Source organism: Chanodichthys erythropterus, chromosome 24, assembly GCF_024489055.1.
Source record: "Chanodichthys erythropterus isolate Z2021 chromosome 24, ASM2448905v1, whole genome shotgun sequence".
Lineage (NCBI taxonomy): Eukaryota > Metazoa > Chordata > Actinopteri > Cypriniformes > Xenocyprididae > Chanodichthys > Chanodichthys erythropterus.
Genome location: NC_090244.1, coordinates 2,916,574 through 2,932,755, shown reverse-complemented (window position 1 = coordinate 2,932,755; position 16,182 = coordinate 2,916,574). Strand labels below are relative to the sequence as shown.

The following is a 16,182-nucleotide window of genomic DNA, read 5'->3' as shown; positions in this document are numbered from 1 at the left end:
GTGGTTGCTAGGGTGTTCTGGAGGGTTGCTAAGGGTGTTGCTATGGAGTTGCTAGGTTGATCTTGGGGTGTGCTAGGTGATTGTTAGGATGCTTTTAGTTGGATGCTAGGTTGTCTGAATGATTGTTAGAGTGTTGCTTGGTGGTAGCTAGGGTGTTCTGGAGGGTTACTAGGGGTGTTGCTAGCATGTTGCTAGGTGGATGCTAGGGTGTGCTAAGTGTTCTAGGTGATTGCTAGGATGTTGCTAGGTGGTCACCAGGGTGTTCTGGAGGGTTGCTAGTGGATGCTTGGATGTGCTTAGTGTTCTAGGTGCTAGGATGTTGCTATGTGGTTGCTAGGGTGTTTTGAGGGTTGCCAGGGGTGTTGCTATGGGGCTGGTGACATGTTGCTAGGTGTAGTGCGTGCTAGGTGTTTTATGTGATTGCTATAGGATGTTTCTAGTTAGTTACTAGGTGTTCTGAAGGATTGTTATGGGTGTTGCTATGTGGTTTCTAGGGTGTTCTGGAGGGTTGCTAGCTTGTTGCTAGGTGATTGCTAGTGTGTTGCTAGGTGATTGCTAGGATGTTGCTAGGGTGTTCTAGAGGGGTTGCTAGGGGCGTTGCTATGGGGTTGCTAACGTGTTGCTAGGTGGATGCTAGGGCGTGCTAGGTGTTGTAGGTGATTGCTGTAGGATGTTGCTAGGTGGTTGCTAGGATGTTCTGGAGGGTTGCTAGCATGTTGCTAGGTGATTGCTAAGATGTTGCTAGGTGATTGCTAAGATGTTGCTAGCGTGTTGCTAGGTGGTCTGAATGATTGTTAGGGGTGTTGCTAGATGGTTGCTAGGGTGTTCTGGAGGGTTGCTAGGGGTGTTGCTAGCGTGTTGTTAGGGGTGTTTCTAAGTGGTTGCTAGGGTGTTCTGGAGGGTTGCTGGGGTGTTTCTATGGGGTTGCTAGCGTGTTGTTAGGGGTGTTGCTAGATGGTTGCTAGGGTGTTCTGGAGGGTTGCTAGGGTGTTACTATGTGGTTGGTAGTGTGTTCTGTGTTGTATAAATGGTCTAAGTCAAAAGCGTCCACTTTCAAGTCTCTGTGATCTTCTGGTCTGTAGATATGGCTTGAGTCCCTCTTTAAATGTATGTATCTTCACCTGTTTTGTTGTTGTAAGTCTGATCACTTCTCCTCAACAAGACACATGATTTTAGGAATAACTTGTGTCTGATGCTTGACTTTGTGTGTATGTTGATGTGTATGTGAGTTTCACGCTGACAGTCTTTGTGTGTGATTTCCTGTGACATGTGGTAACAGACATCTGTCTCTATTGTACTGCGTTTGCAGAAGCGTCATACACATGTAAATGCATCCTGTGACAGACCAGATGCCTCATGTTTTTCTGTCAGTGAAACCCTACAGGTTTACAGTGCAACATTTAGGAACTTTTCCTTACTGCCATTCTGACCTGAGCTCTGCCGAGCCGCCACTGGCTGTCTCCACGGCAACAGCTGTAGAATGTGCCCTGCGGTGCATGTGAGGGAATTCTGGCTGCTCAGGATTCCGTGAGCTCCGGGGCTTTGTGTTGAAGTGGAAGGGAACGGACCACAGATGCTGTGATTGCTGACCTCCACCCCTTCTCCTCCTTCCCGTCTTTCTCCTCTGTCACCCTCCTCCTTTTATAACTCTTTGAGTTTCCAGCCCCCACTCCTTAAGGAGCTGTGCCTGCAAGCTGTCGCTCCAATGCTGTCTCTGTCAAGGTTCAGTGGTTTTTGTAGCACTCAAGAAGATAGAGAAATGGGCAAAGGAAACTTCAGTGTTCAATTGTGCCATCGTTTACTCATCCTCATGTCAAGTTTTTAAGAATATCACAGTCTGTCAAACTTCTAAAATGAAAGAAGTAGCATGCTATATAGTCTTCTGAAATCATACACTAACTTTGTGTGTGGAATAGACCAAAATTTAAGTCGTAATCCATCAGAGCTCTCAAATCTCACTTGTGCTTCCGTATAAGAGCTGCACGATTAATAATTTAAATATTGTTTAAAATAAAGTTTATAGTTTGGATATAAACACTGAGGTCTATGGAAGTGATCAATATAGAGTAAATCACCTTTTGAAAGTAACTTGAAGCTTAAAATAATGATTGTATCATTACATTGTTATGAGTGGCATCAAGTGACTGTTAAAAATGTATTTGTCATTGAATCATTCATTCAAGAGATTTGTTCAAAAATGCTGATTCATTCAGTAATGAAACAAGTCAAGTATTAATGAGTGAGTCATTGTATCATTAATTCAAGGGATTTGTTAAAAATGCTGATTCATCCAATAATGAAACAAGTGAAAGGCTTGTTCGAGATGCATCGGTGCTGCACAGACCGATCGACGTATGATATCAAAATACAGTGAGAGCATAAGACTCCTAATGCTTTTGAATCGCTTTCGTGGTACTTTGATGTCATACGTTGATCAATCTGTGCAGTGCCGATTAATCTTGAACAAGCCTTTTATAAGTGAGTCATTGCATCATTCATTCAAGAGATTCGTTCAAAAATGCTGATTCATTCAGTAATGAAACAAGTCAAGTATTTATAAATTAGACATTGAATCATTCATTCAAAAGATTCTTTCAAAAACGCTGATTCGTTCAGTCATGAAACAAGTGAAGTCTTTATGAGTGAGTCATTGCATCATTAATACAAGGGATTTGTTAAAAAATGCTGATAATTCCAGTAATGAATCAAGTGAAAGGCTTGTTCGAGATACATCGGTGCTGCACAGACAAATCTGCGTACAATATCAAAGTAACGTGAGATTGTTTGGAGAGCATATGACTCCTTATGCTTTTGAATCACTTTCGTGGTACTTTGATATAATATGCTGATCGGTCTGCGCAGTGCTGATGCATCTCGAACAAGCCTTTTATGAGTGAGCCATTGAATCATTCATTCAAGAGATTCATTCAAAAATGCTGATTCATCCAGTAATGAAACAAGTCAAGTATTTATGAGTGAGTCATTGCATCATTCATTCAAGAGATTCATTCAAAAACGCTGATTCATTCAGTAATGAAACAAGTCAAGTATTTATAAGTGAGTCATTGAATCATTCATTCAAAGGATTCATTCAAAAACGCTGATTCATCCAGTAATGAAACAAGTCAAGTATTTATGAGTGAGTCATTGAATCATTCATTCAAAAGATTCATTCAAAAACGCTGATTCATCCAGTAATGAAACAAGTGAAGTATTTATGAGTGAGTCATTGAATCATTCATTCAACAGATTCATTCAAAAACGCTGCTTCATCCAGTAATGAAACAAGTCTTTATGAATGAGTCATTGAATCATTCATTCAAACCATTTCTTTAAATATTCATTCTAATTAATTAAACATTTTTAAATAAACTGCAACAATTAATATTTTTTTCAGAATCTCTGGTAATTATTTAGATATCTGTTCAGAATAGTGGGAGAATCTTGATCTCTATTTGAAACACAAAAATCATGATTCTCAATTTATCCAGAATCTTGCAGCTCAATTCCACGTTTAAACTTACCTTGTCGTAATGCCATGTGAAACGTCACACGCAACACCCAATGACATCAAACCAGATGTGACACATCATGCAACACAGATATGCAAACTTCAGTCTGTTCCTCACTGAAAGTTAGGATCTGACTTCAAAAGACTTGGAAATATAGTGCACAAGTTGAGTGGACTACTTTCATTGTGCTTTTGCAGCATTTTTATACAACACCCTAGTAAACATTAGTAAACACCGAAAGAAATGGGTTTGGAATGACATGAGGGTGAGTAAATAGTGACAGAGTTTCAATTTTAGGTGAACTAACCCTAACATTGTTCAAAAGACAGTCACAACCCTGTATCTCTGCACCGTGGTAAAAAGAGGAACTGACTTTATTTCATCAATCAATCATTAGAAAGATTAATTGGCAGTCCTCATAGAGAAAATAGGATGAACTGCAACGCTCCTCTTCAAGGGCAGCCTACAGATTAGGACATGTGATTTTTGCAAAGATGAGGGACGTGACGTGGAAGTGTCACAGAGTTAGTGAAGACGACAGGAAGGAAGGCACAAGAAGGAAATAAAAAGGGGAATGTGGGTGAGGCTGAGTAAAACAATCCATTCTTCCCCATCTGGAACGTGGGATGTTTCTTCTTCCTCTCCTAGCGTGGGTTGTTTGAAATACCTCTTTACCTTCTAAAACACTTTAATACTGCCTTCTTTTCTTCTCTCGCTCTTTTGCTGCCTGCACACATCCAATCTGCAACCAATTACAGCGCTTTGGAACCAGCAATCCATCTAAGATGTGCAGCCTAAAGGCCTTTTCACATGACTCATGTCAATGTTCTCCAATTCATTGAACTCTTGGAGGGAAGCGTCAAGTTTTTTCTTGTCGCTGCATTTCTTACTGGTCAAGCACTGTCATGCAACACTCAAGACTTTCAACTTTGCACCCTGTTTGCTTATCAACTTTTAAAAGGAAGGAGAAAGCTCTCCCACATCTGCTGTTGTTGACTCTACAGTAGCCTGGTGCTAACTTGTTGATCACTTGGTAGAATCTAGTCAAATTAGACAGATGCCAGCATGGTCAAGTTATGTAACATGCCTTCGTCCTAGAAAACCGTGAACAAATTACAAAGTACAAGAAAATACAATCAAGACTATTAAAGGGGTCTATGATTATGATTTCACTTTTTAACTTTAGTTAGTGTGTAATGTTGCTGTTTGAGCATAAACAACATCTGCAAAGTTACGACACTCAAAGTTCAATGCAAAGGGAGATATTTTCTTTTAGAGAAATCACTACAACAAACGGCTGGTAGGGACTACAACAAGCTTCTTCCCGGGTTGGTGACATCACAAATCCCCCAAATTTACATAAACCCCGCCCCCGAGAACACACAACAAAGGGGGTGTGGCCGTGTTGGGCTGCTTTAGAGAAGAGGAAGAGTTGTTGTAGTAGAGTTTTGTTGACATGCCGTAATTTTACGCCGGACTGCTTCACAAACGAGGGTCAATTCAATGCTGGATTTACACAAAAAATCATCCGTCAGTGTCGACTCCAGTTTGAACAATGTAAGGCTGAACACCGTTACTGACAATCCTCATTTTGGCTGCGTGAGATTCTCCCGCTTTGTTGTTGTTGAAGCTCCGCCCTCTTCTGGAAAGGGGGCGGGGAGCAGCAGCTCATTTGCATTTAAAGGGACACACACCAAAACGGTGTGTTTTTGCTCACACCCAAATGGGAGCAAATTTGACAAGCTATAATAAATGATAAGACACACTCTGGGGACACCAGAGACTTATATAACATCTTGTGAGAAGGGGCATTATAGATCCCCTTTAAATGTGGTTTACTGATCAGGTATTGTATTGATAGCATGATGTCTAACGTAAAATGTGGGTCCTAAAGAAAAACCAGGTGAGATATGCTTCTGTTGAGGGACAAGTATGTAACTAATGACTTGTAATTACTTGTAAGACCTCAATCCGATTTGTTTGGCACACCAAACCTGCAATGCTCACTCTTAAATTGGAAGGGTATCATTAAGTCATTAGTTTTACACGACTGACAAGTTCATGTTGTTCCTTCACTCATTTGCTTGAGCATCAAAGCTGTCAGAGGTGTTTGAGGTAATGCGAGTTGCACAGTTTGTCCTCCTGTGCAGGTGGAGACACACCTGGCCGAGATTTCGCACAATGCTTTAGTTGTTACAATCGCGCTCAAACATACTGTCTGGTATGTACATGTGCAACCTTGATAACTAATCCTGTATCAGATTCTCACTACAGAAGAATACCCCGCTTTTTTGAAGGAAAACATCTTGTTTAAGTCCTGCAGTAACCCTAACCCATATAGCCATAAACGTTGTAGCAGCAAATGTGAATCGTGAAAAGGTTAGCCTTCTAGGCACGTCTAATTTCAGGACCTTGAAGAGGATAAGAAGTTTGTGTTGGGAATGTTGCAGCAGAACATTAGCAAATTGTAACTGGAGGCAAAGTTGTGGGATAAAATTGGCAGAAGTGGTTTGGATAACTGATCTAAAACTAACCAACTTGGCTCTCAAATAACATTCTATAAAATGTGCACAAGTCCTTTTTGAATATTAACGCCTGTTTTCCATGCCAGGGCACAATCCTACACTGAAAATCATGGAAATATCTGTGCTTTAACACCCGCTGATGCATTAAAGCTTATGTTTGCAGAGGAACATGCAGTTTCCCAGTTTCTGGATCCTCTGGAGTTCTTGTATTACAAGGGAAAACCACTGAATTTCCAAAGACTATTCTTTTCTGGGAGTCATGTGGCTGAGCTTCTGTTTTTGTCCCTGTTTGTATCTTTAAACTTGGAAATTTTCAAGGGACAGACAGGGTGATGAGAGGTCATCTTTTGAAACAATGCATTTTATTGGAATGGCTTTCTCTCCCAGAGCTGTGAAGTATCCTGAGGATGCAGAATGAAGAATAAGATGATTTTTGATGGCCGTGGTTTTTGGAGGGTTAGAATCTTTACCCAGAATCCACTTGAAATGGATATCCATAGCAGTAGAAGTGTCCCACTTCTGGCTGATCTGAGTGCAGTTGTCTCAGTCTCATATAGGAATCACAATGCTAATCTTTGATGTAGGTGGTGGTACTCGATCAGCGCAATTCACGGTGGCCCCTATGCTCGCATACCGCAACTTTTTCTCCGCTCTTGGCTTGACTCAAAGCCAGTTCTCCAGTTACACTTCCTGTTTTCCCTCACGCTTCTGTGGTTCCGCCTGACCATTCCCACCGGCCCTATGCGCCTCAGCGCAGACAGATTCCTACAATTCCCTCCGCTATTCCCATCGGAGCCCTGCGTGGCGAGAGCTTGGGAAAGTCCTCTTCCGGAGTCAACGATCCACCAAGCAACTGAACCTCTTGTTTCTCTCTCCTCCTCTCTTCTCTTTTTCCCTTCTTTTTTTTTTTTTGCCCTCAGCTCACTCTCAAAATCAACATTTCCAGAGTGAATGTAAACCAAAGCGCCAGAATGAAGGTCTGAAAGTTTTCATGACCTTCAGTTACATTTGGTATCCAAGGAAATGAATAGATTGGTTTTCCTCTTCAGATCAAAATCATATGGGCCCCTCCATGATTTGTGACTTTATTTAAAGTATAGTTATTGACCTCTTTAATGGGTTTTTTTTCCTTCTAGAAAGATTTGAGATGGAATGGAGAACCAATAATTTGTGCTAATGTCTCCTGGTCTGATTTTTGCCTTCTCTGGTTTTCTCTGGATACTTGAATCTTCAACTTTAACACTGAAACATAGTATAAAGGCCCGCTCACACCAAGAACGAATTTAGCTGACAAAGTCAATATAGTGGAATAAAAACAACACCTAGGGCTCTATCATAAACCCGGTGCAATGCGACACCAGACGTGACACAAGTGCTTTTTTTGCCAGTTTCAGCCTGACGCGGATATCATTTTCACGTCCAGCGCCATGTTGTTTAAATAGCAAATGAACAGATCATCTGTTCGCCCATAGGCGTGCTGGTCTGAGAACGAGGGGTGTTCAGGTGCATTGTTAGCGTGTTGCTATTTTGAGGCAACTGAAAAAAACTGCGCCATTGACTTTAGACCAGGTTTTTGTTGGTCAATGGCGCAGTTATTTTCAGTTGCCTCAAAATAGCAACACGCTAACAATGCAATGCAGCATTTATTAATTTTTTTGTTGTTATTTAAAGGTCGCATTAGTAATATGCGCTTATAGGCAGGTGCACAATTATTTGCAGTAATAACTAATGAAATTGACTAATTATTTGACCAATCGTGGCAAGTCGTCAGGTTAAGGGTGTCTATATTCCGCCATGTAAATAGCAATCCACCATGGTGCAAGCGCACCTGTCTTTTAAAGGGAATGGGAGATGACACTCTGATTGGTTTAATGCATGTTACGTCCAAAACACACCCATGACTCGGTAATGAGACTTGGTACAACCCTTTTAGACCATGCACCTGGCCATTTTTTCATCATTAAACTAGGAAAAGTGGATTCGGTGCACCTGCGCCATGCGCTTCAGACCATGCCCTTAGATCGTTAAAATCTAGTCTTTTTCACTGCAACTTTAAAGGAAGCAAGACAATGTTGTCCAAACTTGCGCTGGATACCTGAGGTTTGCTTGCCTGCCATAATGATCGCATCGGTAATACTTCTCACCATTTATTCCGAGGGTCTGACCGATTGTTTTCCATATACCCATTTTCTTTAAAGTATCCTTGAAAAGGTGGTTTGACTTGTCAAATAGTGGTGACTTTTTCTGGACCTTGGCGATTAACTTCTTCGCAATGTCGTCTTCCATTTTAAATGCGTGGATTCAGATGTCAGTGTCAGTGTTTTATCGTTCAACAGCTGGAAAAAATCATTCTGAACATGATCCCAACAATATACGGGCCTTTACTCAAATCTTTTGGTCTTGGGAGAGTTTAAGAAGAATAATGTGTTCATATTAAGATCTCTGGCATTTGATTGCCGAAAACCTGACTACACTTTGAGACATTGAGATCTCTCTTGAATCTCTAGAGGAGACACATGTGAGATTACTGCTTTCTTTTTATTTCCTTAGGAGAAACAGAAAAGCAAAAATCTCCATTGGCACTTTGCTGTCCAGAAGAAACAATTGAGAAAGTAAAGAGATCTAATTTGTGATTTTTCTTTCCTAGGGGAGCATGATTAAACCAACTCACCTAAATTAGATTAACATTTGATTGCAGACTGTAATATCTTGGCAAATCTGCGCACATTGTGAAGATCTCCTTTAAAACCCCAGAGGAGACACATGAGAGATTACCGGGGTCTTGTAATTCCACATCCTGTTATCTCCCTTCCTGTGTGACTAACTGTCCATGATGTCGCCCCTAGCTAACGCTTGCGTAAACAAGAAAATACGAGTTTGTCATGCCGTTTTCTCCCTTGAGGTCTCCTATGCCGAAAGTGTTGCGCGGTTGGTCATGTGGTTCTGTCTGAAAACCATAATTACAACTTCTACGGATTCACTGTGCTCATTTGACCTGATCAAATGTAAACAGCCATCATCATCCTCCATGTCCCGGAAGAGTATCATTAACAATAAGTTATGTGAATGTTATTGTTAATGTTTTACAATCCAGACACCGCAACAACATAGCTGCGATTCAAATGCACAACAATTCACAGTGGGATTATATTTGGAAGGCACTGATAGGGGGGCACCAACACTCATAAATGAATTGTTTGCCGTATCCTCTCCACTTCCTGTCTCATTCTGTGGCCGACCTAGAATTGTTCCTGTCTAAAGCTCGTCCTCTCCCACAGAGGATAACAATGGCAGAGCAGTAAATGTATGTAGTGTGTGTGATTGGGAAGAGAAGTACATAGAAATAGATTTGTAGAGATTGAGGAAATGGTGGTGATTTACCTGAGCAAAAGTCACTGCTTTGATGCAGAAGTGTTAGGGGTGGTACACAGCTAATAATAACTGACATGATCCATGATATCATGATATTTTTAGTGATATTTGTAAATTGTCTTTCTAAATGTTTTGTTAGCATGTTGCTAATGTACTGTTAAATGTGGTTAAAGTTAGCATCGTTTCTTACTGTATTCACGGAAACAAGAGCCGTCACTATTTTCATTTTTAAACACTTGCAGTCTGTATAATTCATAAATAACTTCATTCTTTATAAATCTCTCCAACAGTGTAGCATTAGCCGTTAGCCACGGAGCACTATCAAACTCATTCAGAATCAAATGTAAACATCCAAATAAAAACTGTACCTATGTGATTAGACATGCTGCATGACGAACACTTTGTAAAGATCCATTTTGAGGGTTATATTAGCTGTGTGAACTTTGTTTATGCTGTTTAAGGCAAGCGCGAGCTCTTGGGACGTGGAGCACGAGATTTAAAGGGGCCGCGTACCTTGAATCGGCGCATTTATAATGAGAGGCAGTTAAAAAAATGAATTAAAATATATCTATGGGGTATTTTGAGCTGAAACTTCACAGACACATTCAGGGGACACCTTAGACTTATATTACATCTAGTGAAAACATATTCTTCGGCACCTTTAAGACAACTTTCTAGGCCGCCTGCCAGAAGCTACACTCTAAATAATGCTGGGTTAAAAACAACCCAAGTTGGGTTGAAAATGGACAAACCCAGTGATTGGGTTAAATGTTTGCCCAACCTGCTGGGTAGTTTTATTTAACTCAACTATTGTTCAAAAATTACAATATTGCTTACTTAAAATGAACCCAATATTGGAAATTAACATTTATTAATATGTTTAATAAATTAACATTAATTAATATGTTTATTGAATAATAATTAAACAATAAACATTTATTAAATTGCTTATTAATAAATGTTCACCTTTTGATTATTATCATTGCCTCTAGTAATTATGTATTATTTTTAATTTCCAACATTGGGTTCATTTTAAGCCAGCCATATAGTCATTTTTGAACAATAATTGAGTTAAATAAAACTACCCAGCATTTTGGGCAATCATTTAACCCAACCCAACTTGGGTTGTTTTTAACCCAGCATTATTTAGAGTGTAGTTATTTTAGTTTATAAATTTCTAATTATGGATATTTTTCTAACAAAAAACCCATCGCTTCACTTCAAAAGGCTTTTATTAACCCCCTGGAGCCGTATGGATTACTTTTATGATGGATGGATGCACTTTTTTGGACTTGAAAATCACAACTATTATAAAGCTTGAAAGAGCCAGGATATTTTTAAATATTTCTATTGTGTTCGTCTGAAAAAAGAAAGTCATATACACCTAAGATGGCTTGTGGATGAGTAAATCATGGGATAATTTTCATTTTTGGGTGAACTATCCCTTTAAAGACCCCAGGAAATGGTTTCTTTGCTGTGTTGATGTATTTTCTTTTGAAACAGGAAGTTTAAGTGGAACTTTTTTTTTTAAAGCCACAAAACGTTTTTCTTGGGGTCTTTGAAATTCACTCCTCATATTTCTGTGTGGAAAATGTGGAAAAAGTTTGCAGATTCCACTCCTTACATTCTTTAATTAGCAAGTATCTGAGTTATTTGCCGGATTTGCTGAGCGTGTTCCCGTTCGCGTCAGCAGAATCTAAACCTACAAACAGGAAAGATGGAGAACGAAGAGTAAATGAGATTGCGATTTGGCTCCAGACTCTCAATATCAGTGACGGCCAAGCGGCCCTCTCTCTGTGGAAATCACACATCTATCTCTCTGTTCTGGAGAAGTGCAGAGAGCATGATGTCATGGTTTCGAGGGCCCTCAGGGCCACAGCCGAGTGAAGGCTTTATGAGAACCAGCTGTGAGGAGGAGGAGAAACAGAGTTAAAGCTCTCGGTCACTTGTTCAGCGCAGATACGTGACACATCTCGGACTGAAAAACATTCCATTAGGAGAGATTTCATCACCGCGCTACATTCGAAACATAAAACGATAAAATTCTGTCATCACATATTCATGTTCTTTTTCTTCTGTGGGACACAAAAGCATGCATCTTTTGCAATTACACTGTGGACTGAATATGCAATACATTTATTAGTCTTTTTTAGCTTTATAAATCACCATCCACTTGTGGTGCATGAAAAACTGCTGCTGAACATTCCTTTTGTGTTCTTCTGAAGGAAGCAAATCGTATGGATTTTGGAACAACATGAGTAAATGATGACAAAAGTGCTATTTTTGAGTGCTCACTCTGTATTTGAGCATTAAGACCTGCGTTTTGTATCGTTAAAGCACATGAACATGGTCCGTAATGCAAGATTCTGGAACGTTCCCGCTGATGTCATGCGGATTTGACCTGCTCTTTGTGAATCTGACCCTTTGTTTGCATGTGTGTGTTCATGAATGCTTGCTGCACGTCCCTAATGAAACCCTCCTACGGCCCGGCTCTGCAGCGGGGTTTGGTTAGAGAGTGAGAGAGAATGACGGAGAAAAAATGAAAAGATTTATAGCTGAACGCAGATGGCCTTCCATTTCCATTAGGTCTCCTCACATCGCCTGATACGCTGACATTTTTACATGTCGTTCCACTCATATAACGCTGTTATGTACAGTAAACGTGACAAATCTACATTCTTTTGCTGAATCCGAGGAAATTTGCCAAGTTAAATAGCTGCTCCACACACAAAACTTGTGCTCGTGTCGACCTCCCATTAGCTTCTGTTGTTCTTCATTTAAACTAAATAGTGTTTGCAAAATACATTACATGCATTTCTTTTTGCAGTTAAAAAATTTTACAGGTTTGCCTTTTTGCAGAATATACTATATGCATCATAATTTCTATGCTGACAGATTTAAAAAAAAAATAAAAAATTATCAAAAAGGGTTTTTGTGCTATCTGTAAAACACTTCAGCTCTTACAGACACTTTTTGGTTTTAATTTTAATTTTTGGTTTTATTGTTCACATTTACAGCTGTTACGGACACTTTTTGGCATTTTGAGATTTTATTTTGAGATTAATTTATGTATTTATAAAAGTTTTTTTCAGGTTTTTTGTAATAATAATAATAATATTAATAATTTTAATTATTTATGTAATAAGATTTAATTTAAATTATATAGGTTTTTTTATATATTTATTTTGGGTTTATTTATTTAGGATTTTTTGGTTTATTTATTTATTTGGTTTTATATATTTATTTATTTTGGGTTATTTCTTTATTTATTTGGGTTTATTTATTTATTTGTTTTTTTAATTTATATGTTTAGATTTATTTATTTTTCACATTATTTACAGCTGTTACAGACACTTTTTGGCATTTGTAGATTTTATTTTGAGAGTAATTTATGTATTTATAAAAGTTTTATTTCAGGTTTTTGTAGTAATAATAATAATAAAAATAATAATTTAAATTATTTATTTAATACAGTTTAATTTAAATTATAAAAAGGGTTTTTATATATTTATTTAAGGATTTTATTTATTTATTTGGGTTTATTTATTTATTTAGGATTTTATATATTTATTTGGTTTTTTTATTTATTTATTTAGGGATTTTATTTATTTATTTAGATTTATTTATTTTTCACATTATTTACAGCTATTACAGGCACTTTTTGTCATTTTGAGATTTTAATCAGGACATCATTTGTGTATTTATAAAGGTCTTAGTTGGTTTAAAAGTTCGTAAGTATAACAAAACAAGCACACAAACCATCTGTAACTGACATGTTTACTCTGCAGCCGTTATCGCACAAACTAAAAGCTTTTCTGGTCTGCCGGAAAAAAACTTTTCCTGCACTCTTTAACTTAATAGGCACGGATTGTGTCCACTCTTCCCTCTGTATCTGCTCTCTGTGTCTCAGGAATGATGAAGATCTTCTGTTTGAGGCTGTTAGTCGCTTGCATAACATTACTGATGGCTTCTGATGGCCGTAGAACGACCCTCACGGTCCTTCACTCATGTGATATCACAATAGCTTTCTACAGTATAGTATATATAACCCTATGCAAGTATAATTTATGTATGTGAATAAAGTTGCATTAAATGCATTTATTTGCAAATATTTTAGGAAATGTAGAAGAAGCATCTGAGACAAAGCCGATACTTCAGAGAAACATTACGGGAAGCTCCATTAAATCTCCTGAGCTATGAAAGAGCAATAAAGCTGAGCATTACTGTCTCCTCACAGATCCGTCCTGTCATCCAATCAGCTGATGGCCATCGGGTCAGGGGGCGGGACAAGTAAAGGTCCCTCAGGTCATAGAGTTTTTTATTGGCTGGAGCAGATGGCTCACTTTCTCCACATCAGTTAGGAGTCGCCTTATCTCGAGGGGTCACATTTAACAATAGTGAAGAGGACAAAGACACTGAAAAGTTATAAGTTATAAACAGGACTACTCTCAGATTTACTGTTTGTGGCAGGACATCACCACTGTTTGTGTTAAACGACTTACAAGTTATATTATACAAATTTACAAAATATATATTACACCTATACTTGAACCTCGTTGTTACATTTCAGCTCGGCTGTACACGGCATCTCAAACTTTGGCTCTTTCCTTTTTCATTTCTCTCTCTCCCTTCTTTGCATTTTCAGAAAAAGAGAGAGAGAGGAACACTGATGTTGCTCCACAAACATGTGACTCCACACACACACACACACACACACACACACAGCTGAAAATCATTTAGGGCTGTAGGTCGACTTAGAGCGAGAGAGAAGATAGAAAGAGTAAGAGAAAGACAGCAAACTAAAGAAAGAATCTATCCATCCATCCATCTATCCATCCATCCATCCATCCATCCATCCATCCATTTGTTTTAGTTCATTTTATTTTAATTATTAATTTTAATTTACAATTTAATTAAATTATTTTGTCCTATGTGGGAAATTAATACTTGTACCATGTCAATACTTTGTTTTACAGATGTATCTATCAGAGTACCATTGTTAATTAATGTATTAATTATTTAATAAATAAATGTATTAATATTATTATTTTTTTTTATTTTATCTTTTTATTTATTTTATTTTATTTATCCTTTTCTATTTTTTATTATTTTATATTTTTTATTTTATCTTTTTATTGATTTATTTTGTATTTTATTTTATTATCATTATTTTTTAATTATTAATTTTAATTTACAATTTAATTAAATTATTTTGTCCAATGTGGGAAAATCTTCTATCAGAGTACCATAACATTAGTTGTTAATTAATTTGATTAATTAGTTAATAAATAAATGTACGATTTCATTTAAATGATTTTGTTTTACATAATTTCTTTTGTTTTTATATTATTTTAATTTTTTATAATTATCAATATTAAAATTTGTACACATATACTTGTTATAAAATAAATTTATTTTATTTTTTAATTGTATCTTTTCATTTTTTTTTTTTTTTGAATTATTCATTTTAATTTACAATTTAATTAAATTATTTCATCATATGTCAGAGTAATCAGAGTATTTGATGAATTATTTAATAAATAAATGTATTAATATTTAATACGATTTCATTTAAATTATTTTGTTTTATATAATTTCTTTTGTTTTTAATATATTTTTTAATAATTATTTTATTTCATTCTTCTGCAGTTTACTACCAGAAGTTTTGGATGATTTACATTAATTGCTTACCAAAATAATACTTTGGTCTCACCACACCAAAGTGTGAAACTCAGCACAACAACGCTCTCATTATTGCTCTTGGCCGACTCTCAGAAAAACAACCAATGATGCCAAGGAATACTCGCCCAGATACATCAACACATTGAGCCCAACGACGCACCAGAGGCCTAATCGCCGACACAAAGCAACGTGGTAGTCTCGAAATAGCACAGTTTGGTAACCTTTACGTCATCTGCACTGGAGAGGAAGGTTTTTACGGCCGGCTCCAGTGGTGGCAGAATGCTGGGAATGTGGGTTAATCGTTGCACATGTGGAATGGCACTCGCCGAACGTGAAAACAGATGGGGTTCGTTTATGTTGCACCCCCGCTTGTGTCCCATGGACACTGTCATACTTCCGTTTGGCAGAACAAAAAGAACAGACACACGTACACACTTGACAATCCTCCCCAAATGTGTTGGTTAAGTGATAACACCTGTGGCGCTGGTGCGGATCGCTCGAAAACAGACCCGACTGCTTAGCAAGTTCTTTATTGGCTGGTTGATAATTACTGGCTCCTTTAAAACACAGAGCAGAGGGAAGTAAGAGGTCGTAGGTCATGTTGAGTCAAGTTTGGTCTCCTCGATATTTTGAACATGGACACGTCATTTTAAGGGGTCTTACTCTGTTAGCCATTTGTTCAGATCACTGACCGACAATAATAGTGATGATTTCCTAAATGAAGCAAAATTGGGATGTTTGTTTCAGTATGTCTTTTTGTAACTATAGTAACAGTCTGGTGTAAACTCTCTGACTACAGTCTTTTGTGTTTGGGTTGTGAGTCATTCATCCTCCACTCCTGTGTCTTTGATTAATGGATGACTGTTGTGAATGTCCAATATTTCTTAACCACTTGGAATGTGAAAAGTACTGTGTCTTTACCATGGTACAGTGATGGTATCAGATGGTAACACCATGCTGTTTGGATATTTACTACAGTATTTAAAGAATGGCATATTCACATAGAATGGTATATTTCAATGGTATTACCATTGTACTGTACGTGTCCATGTTCATTGTCCAGAAATACTTATTTCTGTCTGTTTGTGTGT

General features: G+C 37.8%; 1 protein-coding gene across 3 annotated transcripts in view; it reads left to right on the top strand.

The window, feature by feature from the left end:
* Window positions 1-16,182, top strand: part of si:dkey-82f1.1 (DENN domain-containing protein 2A) — a 43,515-nt gene that overhangs the window by 2,496 nt on the left and 24,837 nt on the right. The window contains exon 1 of one of the 3 annotated variants that reach the window (XM_067378968.1): window positions 15,742-15,837. The exons of 1 other annotated variant lie outside the window; for it this stretch is intronic. The gene's annotated coding sequence lies outside the window, so the exon portion shown is untranslated. Of the gene's footprint in view, window positions 1-15,741; window positions 15,838-15,951; window positions 16,101-16,182 lie in introns of those variants that run through there. One more of the 3 variants, XM_067378967.1, reaches the window with a different exon arrangement.